Source organism: Montipora foliosa, chromosome 8, assembly GCF_036669935.1.
Source record: "Montipora foliosa isolate CH-2021 chromosome 8, ASM3666993v2, whole genome shotgun sequence".
In the NCBI taxonomy this organism is placed as follows: Eukaryota; Metazoa; Cnidaria; class Anthozoa; order Scleractinia; family Acroporidae; genus Montipora; species Montipora foliosa.
In genome coordinates this window covers 16,749,441-16,761,940 of record NC_090876.1, presented here as the reverse complement: position 1 = coordinate 16,761,940, position 12,500 = coordinate 16,749,441, and the positions used below count along the sequence as shown (strand labels likewise).

At 37.9% G+C, this 12,500-nt stretch overlaps 1 pseudogene; it reads left to right on the top strand.

Moving 5' to 3' along the window:
- The window catches only part of LOC137968325 (zinc finger protein 709 pseudogene), a 28,654-nt pseudogene that overhangs the window by 18 nt on the left and 16,136 nt on the right, over positions 1-12,500 (top strand).

The window sequence follows — 12,500 nt, the reverse complement described above, 5'->3', positions numbered from 1 at the left end:
CTTTGATGCTGAATCGTTCAGTCGTTTGTTCAGGGCGTCGTTGAGTTGATCCAGTACCGGAATCGTTGTTATTGAAGGTAAGAAGAAGTTTTTTCCTGCATTTAATGGAATAAGAAAAAAACATATATGGCATTCTGACTCGACAAGAGTTTTGGGTAGCTGGATAAATTTAATAGTTACAGAATATGAAGCAGAGCGTCGACCTTTTTTTGAGCACGTTGCCACTATTGTTTTCGATTCCTAAAGCCACATTGAAAGAAGTTCGAGAGAGTCGATAATTAGAAGACACTTATATTTTTGTCCCTTACTGTCAAAACAAGGGATAGTTAAAAGTTTTGGATAAGACTGCCCAATTACAAAATTAACAATCGGTTAAAACCGCTTCAATGTGAATTAATCTAAACCATTTACTTGCACCGTGCAACCTAGTGTTTTGTCACGAAATATCAAATTGAATACTTTTTTCCTGCTCCTCAAGATCCAAACTATTATGACTCCAACCTCAGGCAGCCCAATCATAGTGTGTAAGATTTAAGTTATGAAGAATATTCGGTAAATGATGCTTCGACGTCGATATAGCGATCGAAACTCAAGGAAAAACAGCGGAAATAATATTCCTACTTTCACTCCCCTGTCCATGTGTCCCTTTCGGGCAGATTTATGGGCAATATCAGTGATTTTTTTTTTCCGCAAGGTTCTCTCCCCTCTAAGAGAAGGGAAGGGTGGAGACAAAACAGCCGATAAATCTTCAAGAAGGAAACACATCTGCTTGAAATCACCAGCAAAAGTCCAGTAGATAAATTTAGTTGCTTTTTTAAACCCATTATCTGCAAATTCGACTGAAGCAACTGAAGAATCGCTCACTTCCCAGCCTAAATTTGACAGTTCTCATTTTGCCATTTAGCTGGCCTAGTGACCGCAGCTGCTCAACAAAATTAGATCTTATGCGAGGTGGGATGGTCAATTCATCCATATACAAATCACTTTGCTGAGGGAGTGGGGTGCATTGGATTTGACCGGAAAATGCTGATGTTTGAACCAGTTATTTGAAACCAGTGCTCGAAATTAGTGGTTGCCCGGTTGCCTGAGACAACTAAAACTTCGTTCTGGCAACCAGATTTTAGGAAAAATAAAGGGCAGGTTGTTTACATGAAAGCGCAAAGGCTTGTTTGCAGCTATTTCAAATCCTATAACTAGGCAAGAATCATAGAAAATATACACGTACATGTACAAACGTCGGAATCATGGCAGCTGCAGTAGATGGATGGTTGATGTTGTTTTGTGCGTGTAGGCCATGTCATTTCTGTTTGTCTTGTCTGTGTTCTGATACTACAAAATGCCAACGCCGACACATTTAACGGTTTGCAGAACTCAGGAAAATGTGTTCCAAAGATGAATTCCTTCCAACTGTTCAGTGCGAAATTAAGCTACATGCATTCATGTAAGCAGACTCTCATATCCATACTGAGATCAGATATAGCACTAAAATTGATGCTTGTTGAAACATACTGGGCTGAGATTGATCCGTGCAATGGAAAAAACACATCTTAGTTGGTTGTATATATATACATGTAGCTACAATCTTGGACAGAATAAAATGGAACAGAAATGCCCCCTCTCCCCCAAATCAAGGATGAAAGTGTGTGAAGGCCAAAACGCGCCATTTTCCCATCACTGATTTTGGGGGGAGGGGTGGTCTCAATGTTCCATTTAATTTGTCCAAGATTGTCTGTGGAGGCTGCGACGTCACAAATTCAAGATTTGGTCAATTAAAAGGTCATATGTCAACACATTAATAATCCGAAACCACTGGCCTCTGACGCAGTCACGCTCGTCGTTAGTGTTGCTATGTTGAGATACTACATGGAAGATATTTTAAGAAAAGCGGAGCGTATAAAAAAGCCAAACCTAAATGAAAATTTGCCAGTACGATCAAGAATAAGGGTATAACTCTACGTAGAATTGACGAAAAAAATGCAATCGAGAAAAAGAATACCCGAGGAAACAAAAGTAAGAGTTAGAGTTCTCAAGCCCACTACTGATCTTACTCTGAAAGCATTTCTGGGGAGTTAATCGATAAAACTATAGGGTCTATGTAGGGTCGCATCGCCGAGATTAAACGAAGCAATGGCAAAAGACTCAAGCATTAAAGTAGCGCTTTTAAAGCTTTGTAGAGCACTTGAATGGTTTTACATGACATTAAAACGTTTGAGGCACGATTCACGAGACTTTTTATACGATTAACGTCTGTTTTGAGACGCTTTTCAACGGTTAAGCACGGTTAACAAGCAATGGAAAAAAGTGTCAATCTGTTCTGTCACCTTTCTGGCCAGACGACAAAATCGTGAAAAATCGACAAAATTCGTTGCTGATAGCCCGCAAATCGTGCCCATCAACACTTTTGTGAACGTAAATCATGCTCTATTTTTCAGCGTGGAAAAATCAGAAGATAGATCAGGTAAATATCGCCAACAAATTTAAGGGAGCGCAAATGCAGTTCTTAAAAATTCAACAAGTTTGCATATTCGGTATGGTTGGCGCACGGATGCAAAGTCTAAAGCGTAGAATGTGGGTAGGTTGGATAGTTGGAGGGGGTAGGTAATCTCTGGTAGAAGGTTCGAATCCTCCTTACATCCGATTTCTTTCTTTTTGTTTTTCTTTTTTTCCCCCAATAGTCTTATTCTCTTTCTTGTTTGCAATTTATGTTCTCATTTTATAGGCCTCCTGCTTTAAACGTAAATATAGCTTATGAAAATAATTACAGTCAACTCTCAGGTATTCGGATGATGTAACTTTTGAGCGAACGAGAGCAGATTTCGTGTCGTGATTACCCCATATACTACTGGTAACGCCAAGCAGGGGCTCATGGACAATCTTGGACAGAATAAAATGGAACAGAAATGCCCCCTCTCCCCCAAATCAAGGATGAAAGTGTGTGAAGGCCAAAACGCGCCATTTTCCCATCACTGATTTTGGGGGGAGGGGTGGTCTCAATGTTCCATTTAATTTGTCCAAGATTGTAGCTACCCATCTGCCAGCATTGTGGGTTCAAAGTATGCCTTGAAGAGACCATCAACAGTAATAGGGATAAATATGAAATTACCTTTCATATTTATCCCTATTACTTTAGGGTTAGGTAACAAGAATATTGATTTTGTTGCAGTACACTTGTCATTCGCAAACTGAAGATTATTTACAGATGTGGATATGCTTTATTCAGATAGTTTTCTGCCTGTAAACCTAAAAGAATTACTATTCATACTGCAACACTTATTGACCACTGTATATACCAATACCATTGCTGATAATTATAACCTGTGGTATCAGGCTCATTGTTATCTCTGATCACTTACCCATATTCCGAATCATAGATGTGTTTATAAGTCAAGTCACTCAAGGATAAAAATCGAATTAAGGGATTATACACACTTTAGTCAAGAATTAATTTATATAATCAAGATATTAGTGCCATTGACTGGAATGCTATTACTTCCCGTATTTACCTGTACACATATAAGTCGACCCCCCTGTTTTTGATGGCAAAAAAAGCAATTTCATAATTTCTTTGTTAAATGTTCATGGGATACTAATCTTGTATTCTTCAATTTCTGGAACTGTGGATACACAAAAAAATCAGGGCCTCAAGTGCTTAATAGGTTTGTGCTTCAGCAGTTGTTGTAATATATGCGGGCATTTTGTCCGTGAGTTTCGAAAAAGTTCTCAGAAAATTGAACATGTACAGTACTGGCTGCAGGAATAGCAGCATTACACGCGCGTAACGCGCGCAGATTTTGCGCGTAAATCCGCCATCTTGCACGCATTTTAAGCGCGTGTATATGCTGCTATTCCTGTGGCCAGTACTGTAAACCTCAAAATAACCTGTTTCGCTGTTCAGGGATAAAAGTCTTTAGAGGATAAGCACAACATCACAGAAGCAAGAGTCAATCTTTGAAAATGACTTCAAAAACGATCCGAAAGGTGCCAGGTTTAATTGGTCCTTGATTTATAATATCTCACATGACTAAGAAAACAAAAGACATAAACCAAACACTACAAAGTTTATAAAAGCATTTAAATCAGCCAGGTTTGCTGTATAAAGAATAAAAAACAATTATTACCAACCCGCGTTTTCAGGCAAGGCGAGTGACGATGCTTGTGCTCGCAAACATGAGGTATTGCGCCAGGTTACTAAGCAGTTGAACGATTGTGTTTTATTTGAAGAAACAGAAATGCCTTTTTGAGCTTTCTGCCTTTGGTAAACGAAAATTTCCAGTATCTGTTTCATACATGTATTTGTTCTGGTGAGTACATGTATCTTTGACATTTAGAGTTGGACAAATCCTTTTTCATTTCAACTGGAATTGCTTACATTCGTTTTGTCATTCATTTTGAAGTGTTTTGTCCATTGTGTCCCTCATGCCCAAGACAACATTATTATGTTAATTTTTAATAATTTATATATGAATAAATTATTTTATTTTTTTGAGGTCATAAAAGGCCGACTCACTGTATGCACCTATCAATGTTAAGCCCGAGGGGGGTGGGACCCCTGGCATATGTGGGGCATTTGACCTTGATTGCCTTTCCCACCCTTGGGAAATGTGTGGGGACGTTTGCTTTTTTTGCGTGGAGGAATGAGAACAAGTCGAAAAACCTTAAATAACAATGACTAGAACTAGGTTTTCTGAGCCCGCAACACTGCCACCCCCAGCAAACCATTGTTTTAACGAAAACCGCTGGTCTGCAACCTGGTTCTGGTCATTGCTGTCTGAGGTCTTCCGACCAAGTCACATTGTCCCATGTGCTCGTCTGTGCACCGGCCATCTTGGAATTGAAGTAGTGCGGCTAAAGCCCTGAAAGACGGCTGTTTTAAGTAGAAGCAAGCCCTTGTTTTTACATTTATACCAAAACACTACTTCCAGTGATGTACATTCATCCAGGTTTTCAAATTTTGGGGTCCTCTGGACCCCTTTTCGAAAAATTTGTTGGTCCATTGCAAAATTTTGGGGGTCCAGCTGATTAATATTCAAGAATTAATATTCGATCTATTGCCTCTAATTGCTGCTGCAGTACACTTTCAGATTTCTAAATTGCACAAAAATAAAGTCTTATCCCTCCCCTCGAATAATGTGCTTAATTAAAATACATGTAAAATGATCAATTTCTTTGAAACTGTTATGCCCGTTGATTCATTGATTAAAATGTATGGGCTGTCAAAGCTCCATCGACCACATCTGAAAACGCCTCGAGGAATCTGTACGCTGTAGGAACTGTTAGCTCTAGTTGATAAATGATCTAGATCTCCACAGCAATTAAAAAAAAGAGATCTGAATCTCAGTTTTCCGTAAAAAAAAAAAGAGCATTTACATGTATTTTAACAACACTTGAGGTGTAATTTAGGAACAAAAGAGTAGACAAATATAGTCGATCGATACACAGTTCATCTTCGGCCTGTGCGGCCGTTACTTCGCCATGGCCAATGTTAATAATCAAGCGACTGAATGTGGGGATTATGTGGATTGTTGATAACATCAACTTGCTTTTCCTCAGAAAATCAAGGACAAAAGATATTTGATCTGATTTGACCAAATTTTGGGGCACCACGGTGGGAACTTTGGCAAAAAATTCTTCTGAAAAGTCAAATGCCCCACATATGCCCAGGGGTCCCCTGCCCCCCCCCCCCCCCTCGGGCTTAACATTGATAGATGCATTTTACACAGGTAAATACGGTACTACATGTAGTGCGAACACCAACATTAATGATTTGATCAATACTGTCATTGATAAACATGTACCAATAAGAACAGCATCGAGAAGTGAGCAAAAGCAGCTGAGAAAGCCTTGGATGACAAATACAATTCTAAAATCAATTAATAAAACAAAGTATGTACAGGGAAACTTTCTCTCGAATGACCCAGTAAAGGTAACAGAGTATAAAATCTTTTCAAATGAACTTGATCAGGTAAAGGCAGCTACTAAAAAACCAATTGTGGTAAATGCTTTGCAAGCCTGCAAATATTTTTTTGGTATGTCAGGCCAGGGACAAGGTTTGACCTGACATGCAGCTACCCTGGTCGAAGAATTTTTTTTTTTTTACACTTATTAAGTGGGATGCCTGTGATGTCTAGATTGTTTCCACAGTACTAAAGGTCTTCCAAATTTTTATGTAAACCAGGGTTGAAGATGAGCTAGAAATAAATCTTTTTTTCAGTTTCGTAACGTCTTTTGTTTTGTACAGCACTTTCAATTTTGGAATCACCTTGCATGACACCATGATACAGAGATGGTTGAAAAACATGTCTCTTCCTATGATTCTCAGAAGTTAGAATGTTTCAAGTGCATTTCGAGATGTGTTCATACACATGTATTTTATCTCATTAGCGAAAGTACTGTAACTGCTTGTTTGGCAAAGTGAACTCCATGTGTTTTCGTTTATTATGGGCCGCCATATTGGTGGACCATGGATGGTCCACCAACATTGCGGCATTGTGTGAAACGCTTCAACAAATTAATAACTCAGAAACGATGTAGCACACAGACCTGAGAATTGGAAAGTTGGTTTATATATATTTGTCTTTGCAACATTTCTAGTTGTTGGCTTCTTTTATTGAACGGTTTCAAATTAATTTTTGTTATTAGGTGCATGACAATGAAAATGATCTCAAAATGCGCGCTCTGCCCAATGCTGTTTTGACAACATTGTTGCTATTAATTGCCATTCTACTCTTGCCTTGTTTTATTTTTTTTTTGTGATTCTAGTTTAACAAAATACATTTGTACAAATCCAGAAATGTTTCACCTTTTGTTTGTGCATACACAATAACGTTAACTTTTCTAATTTTGTTATTGAAGTCGCGGTGAGGAAATGTGATTCAAGTCCCTGAAAATTCACTGTAAGACTGGTCATAAAATCTTATCAGTCTGATGAAAACACAAACAACATGCATTTGTGGAATAGTACCCTTGTTTATTCCACACTACATTGTTGTGTTATTTAATTTAAATCAAGGCAAATGAGTTTACGGGAAACACCTCGCGCAAACTTTGAAATCCAAACTGCGTGAAGATGGGTGGGAGTGTTTACATTTTCATGGCGTTACTAGTAAGACGACGTGAAATGCAAGCTGCAAATTAAAACAAATCAAAATGAAACTTAGCCTTTATGCATTACGGCCATGTATCCATTTTAAAAGGCCACCTCGCATTTTGGCTTTCTTGAGTGAAATTTTTTTTTTTTATTTTGCATCACAACAGAAAACCACGGTCAGCCTGTCTGGGTGGACTGATCGTTTGCCAGTTAAACCTCAAATTTACCGGACAAAATAAATTAATGTCTAATGACTGGCACTTACATGTATTTGCAGGCTTGCTTTGACTTGTGCCAAAAAAACCTGAAGGCCACATGGAAGCTGATTGGTACATGTACATGTAAGTTAAAACAAAAGCCAACAAGTTGTATTATGTGTACCCCATGGAGAATACATGTAGCAATGAACAAGAATATACACTCAGTGATAAAATTGATATCTGTAAGCAATTTAACCAGTATTTTATAAACATTGGCCCACAGCCGGCAAGTACTAACCACAAAATAAAACCAAATGCAGTATATTACATGTAAGAAGACCCCTTTATAAAGTTTGTTATGTCTCCAGTCACAGAAGCTCAAGTGAGCAGACTATTAATTTTCTAGCTTGGATGCATAGAAAGCATCATTAGATATTCCAAATAGTCTTATTAAAATATGCTGCTGAGCCACTATGAAAGCCCTTAGCATACATACAACCAGTATATGTAACCAGTCTATAGAAACTGGCATAGTACCTGATGCTTTCAAGATTTCCCAAGTTACGCCAATATATAAGAGTGGTGAGGCTACTGACACAGGGAAGTTATAGGTTGGCTTTAGAAAGGGCTTCTCAACTGAACAGGCTCTCCTAGAAAGTACTGACATTCTCAACATGGCTACTGATAAGAAGCAATTCGCATGTTGCAGTTTTCTACACCTCTCAAGGGTGTTTCATACTGTTAAACATGACATTTTCCTATCTGCCCTTTTTGCTTATGGAATCCGAGAAATTGGTTAACAGTGGTTTAAAAACTGTTTGCACCAATGCACCGAGTATGTTAAGATGAAGTATGGAAACAATAGTTTGTGGTATACTCCAAAGTTCTACTTTAGGGCCTCTGTTACATGTATTTCTACTTTATATTAATGATGTCCCAAATTCTTCCAGGACCTCTAAATTTTCTTTTAGAATATTTGCTGACGACACTAATATGCTTTTCTCAAGTAGCTGTTTTTAAAAAAACTAACTGCAAGCTGCAGTCAATAACAATCTTGCACTAGTTAGTGTTTAGGTACTGCCCGTCCAACAAGCTGTCTGTTGAATTTAAGAAAACAAACTATATGATAATCTCATCAACAAGGAAGACTGTTCATATTAATTTTAATTAATAACATTGAACGTAAGTCTTTTGTTAATTACGTGGAAGTTTGCATAGATGAACACCTAAATTGGGGACCTCAGATTCAGCATGTAAATAACAAACTAGCAAATAAATATAATATGAATACACTTTATGAGGTATGGACATACATACATGTATGTTGACCTAAATGCCCTTAAACAGTTGTATTATACTCTTGGCTACCCCTACTTAAATTATGGTATCATTAGCTGGGACAGTGCATGCAAAACAAGACTCACAAGGGTATTGACTAAACAAAATCAGTGTGTATGGTGCATGTTCTTCGCTGACAAGACAGAAAATCTTGGAATTAAATAATATCTACAAGATGAGGATATCACCCTTTGCCCATAAAATTTAAAATGATGAAAAAGGTATTCCATCTGTTTTCTCAGATGTTGTTACACCAGCGTCTAAAATTCATTGCCATACATAATGGTCATTTCCTGTCAATAGCATTGGCTAGTCAAGGCCTGAGGCGACGGAAAAAAAGAAGGTTGTCATGATTGCAGCTTGTTAAGTTTGAATAAAATAAAAGAGTAAAATGGAAATGAAAAGTACCCACAAAAGTATTAACATAATTTGCAGAAAAATTAGAAAAGTATAGATAGCAAGATATATATATATACAGTCATGTATATAAATACAATGTCATGTACCGGTATATTGATATACATGTAACAATATTAGAAGAGGGAGCTTGGAGGTCGTTGTGAAGATATTGATGTAAATTTCTGAACAATAATGGTAGGCGAAACAATAAGTATAATGTTAGTTTTTGTTTAATGCGCATTTACAGGTATCCTAAATATGGTGGTAACCAGCTTGAAAGCCAATGGCTACTCTGGCTACCATACACGTACATGTATCTTTTTGGGTTATTTTTTAGCGTCTATGTAATACATGTCTATACATGTATATTTTCTACTATAAGGGCTAATACAGTAATAATATATATAGGATTAACTACCCTGTAAATGATGTAAATAGTGCACAATAAAAAAATGGAATTGAATTTAATTGAATGAAATTCAGTTTATGCAACTCCCTCAAAATAGTATTAGTTCCACCCCTATTCCTTGGGTTTCAATCATTTACATGTAGATCAATATGCACTGTATTTTCATAACTTGAAACTCACACTATTATTGGGCTGCCTGTGGTATAACTCAGAAATTCAGTCAAAGATTAAGGATGTAGCCTAAAATTAGACTCAGCTAAGCATGCCAATAAAAATTATTTAAATTGTGTAAAGAAATATATCAATCAAAGCCACTGTGTATGCCATAGAGCTACATTTATGTCCAACAGAAAGGCAAGATTTATTCAATTAATTAGGAAAATGCTGGAGTTCATTAAAGGTTGGGAGGTGGGTAAATTATGCCTAGTTTTTGACATGATCTCTTGTCGTATTGTTTTTATCATCTCTGCACACTCTTCAGCCTGGAAAAAAATGGAGGTGGCTAGTTATGGTGAATATTTACCCAACCGCAAAGCAGCAAGGTACATGTAAATGTCCACCGCTAGCCACTGACACTGAGGTAAATAGTTGTTTTTGTATATACTAAAACAGCGAGATAACACAGCACAAAAATATGATTTTTAACTCATTCATTCCCGCAAAGATTACAACATTTTCGGGCGCAAATTCTGCATGAATTGCGCGGATGTGAATAACAAAGGATATCTGAAGTTTGAGTAACCAGTCAGTGCACGCATTTAACGCTATCCACTGTCTTAGTATATACTAGTAACAATATTAAATATTATTGCCAGGATTGTAAATCCCTAATGAAATCCCTGAACATGTTGTCCCTTTCTTTGTGACGAGTGGTTCTTTGGTTCTCTTAAGTACAGTGTAGTGTGGTCTCGTGTACAATGTAGTTCAGGGGCGCGTGGTGAAGTGGACATGCATTCCAGCATGTGCATTGCGAAGTTCACTCAGCTTTCCACACATTTGAGGATGGTGAAATGACTACTAGTATTGCTGGGAACAAGTTGTTTATGTAAAGAGATTGGGGTGGCACCGTAGAAGCCATTAGCAAAGGTGCGTGCGAGTTGTATTCAAACCAAACGCTAAAATTCTCTATTTCCATAAATGCAATCTGCGGAATTGCACTAATACAGCCTTATAATCTTTGTAAATAAGAAAAAATGAACGGATTGTTACTGAAAAGCGAAGAAATTCAACTTCCGGATATTCGTCATTTCACTTCCGGTCAAGATGGCTGCCGTTTAAATAAAATCGCCATACTTCGCGTCAGCACCAAAATCCGCGATGGCTCCATATCAGAGATTAATCACTGTAAAAAAGACAACATTTTAAACAAATATGACGCTTTTAACCCAAAAGCGCACAATTCCACACAAATTCTGCATATATCCGCCCCACTACTTGTCTTGTCTTGCCACTTATTGAAAGTCAGTTTGTGGATGTTCACTCATCACTGAATCAGCTGAGGTGACTTGACTGATGAGGGTTACCTGTACATCTTTTGCTAAATTAATCAGTTAGACAATTATTTCCTTTCAGGTATATTTTCATTGTGTAGGAGTGAGACAACGCAAGGTCAAAATGAAAAAGAAATCAGTTACACAAAAGCAAAACTCTGCTAAAAAGAACAGAAGTGAAAGGAAACATGGAAAAGCCCCTGCTGGAGAGAAGAATTTTAAATGCAAGCAGTGTGGCAAGTGTTTCCCTGCAGCAGGGAATCTGAGGAAACATCAAAGAATCCATTCTGAAGTGAAGAATTTTGAATGCAAACAGTGTGATATGTGCTTTAGAGATGGTGGGCACTTGCGAAGACATGAAAAAACACACACAGGAGAAAAGCCTTATGATTGTAAACACTGTGACAAGTCGTTTGGCAGACCTGAAAGTTTGACAGCACATGAACGATACCACACTGGGCAAAAGCCATTCAAATGCACGCAATGTGACAAGAGTTTTACCATCTCAGGATATCTGAAAAAACATGCAATAATTCATACTGGAGAGAGGCCTTATGAATGCAAACAGTGTGGCAAGTGTTTCAACACATCAGGAAGTCGAAAGAGACATGAAAGAATCCATACTGGAGAGAAGCCCTATGAATGCAAACTCTGTAGCAAGTGTTTTTCAGATTCAGGGAAACTGAGGAAACACGAGAGAGAGAAACACGAGATAGGTCAACAGGAGAGAGGTCACCACGAGAGAGCTCTTACTGGGCAGAAGCTACATAAATGCACACAGTGTGAAAAATGTTACCGTCATGCAGCAACCCTAAGGGACCACGAAAGAGTCCACACTGGAGAGAAGCCGTATGTATGCAAAGAGTGTGCAAAATGTTTCAGCACAGCCGGAGGTCTGAAAAGTCACGAAAAAGTCCACACTGGTGAGAAACCTTATGAATGCAAACAGTGTGGAAAGTGTTTTAGTGAAAAAGGGAAATTAAAGGTTCATCAGAGGATTCATACTGGTGAGAAGCCCTATGAATGCAAACAGTGTGGCAAGTGTTTTAGGCAATCAAGGCATTTGACGACACATCTTAGAGTCCATACTGGGGAAAAGCCTTATGAATGTAAATATTGTGGCAAGTGCTTTAGCCTAGCAGTTGTTTTAAGGACACATGAAAGAATCCATACCGGTGAGAAGCCTTATAAATGCAATCATTGTGGCAAGTGTTTTAGGCAAACAGGAACTCTAAGGGCACATGAAAAGGTTCATACCACAGAAAACGTTAGGATTGAAAGTAGTTTCACAAGTGTTTTAGTGGAACAGTTAAATTTAGCAGACTTTGAAGAGTCCATACTGTAGAGAAGTACTAGTATAGATGCATACAGTGGCACAATGCGGAAAGTGTTTGATGTGGCGGAAAGTTGGGGGAGTGATGAATGAAATCATATTGGTGACATTCTGTTTTAATCAAGTGCCGTGACAATTGCATTTTAGTAAAGAAAAAACGTATTCAAGTAAAATATGATAGTTCATTTTAGTGTATACTTCATGAATGTCAGCAGTGTGGCAAGTATTTATTCCAAACAGAGGC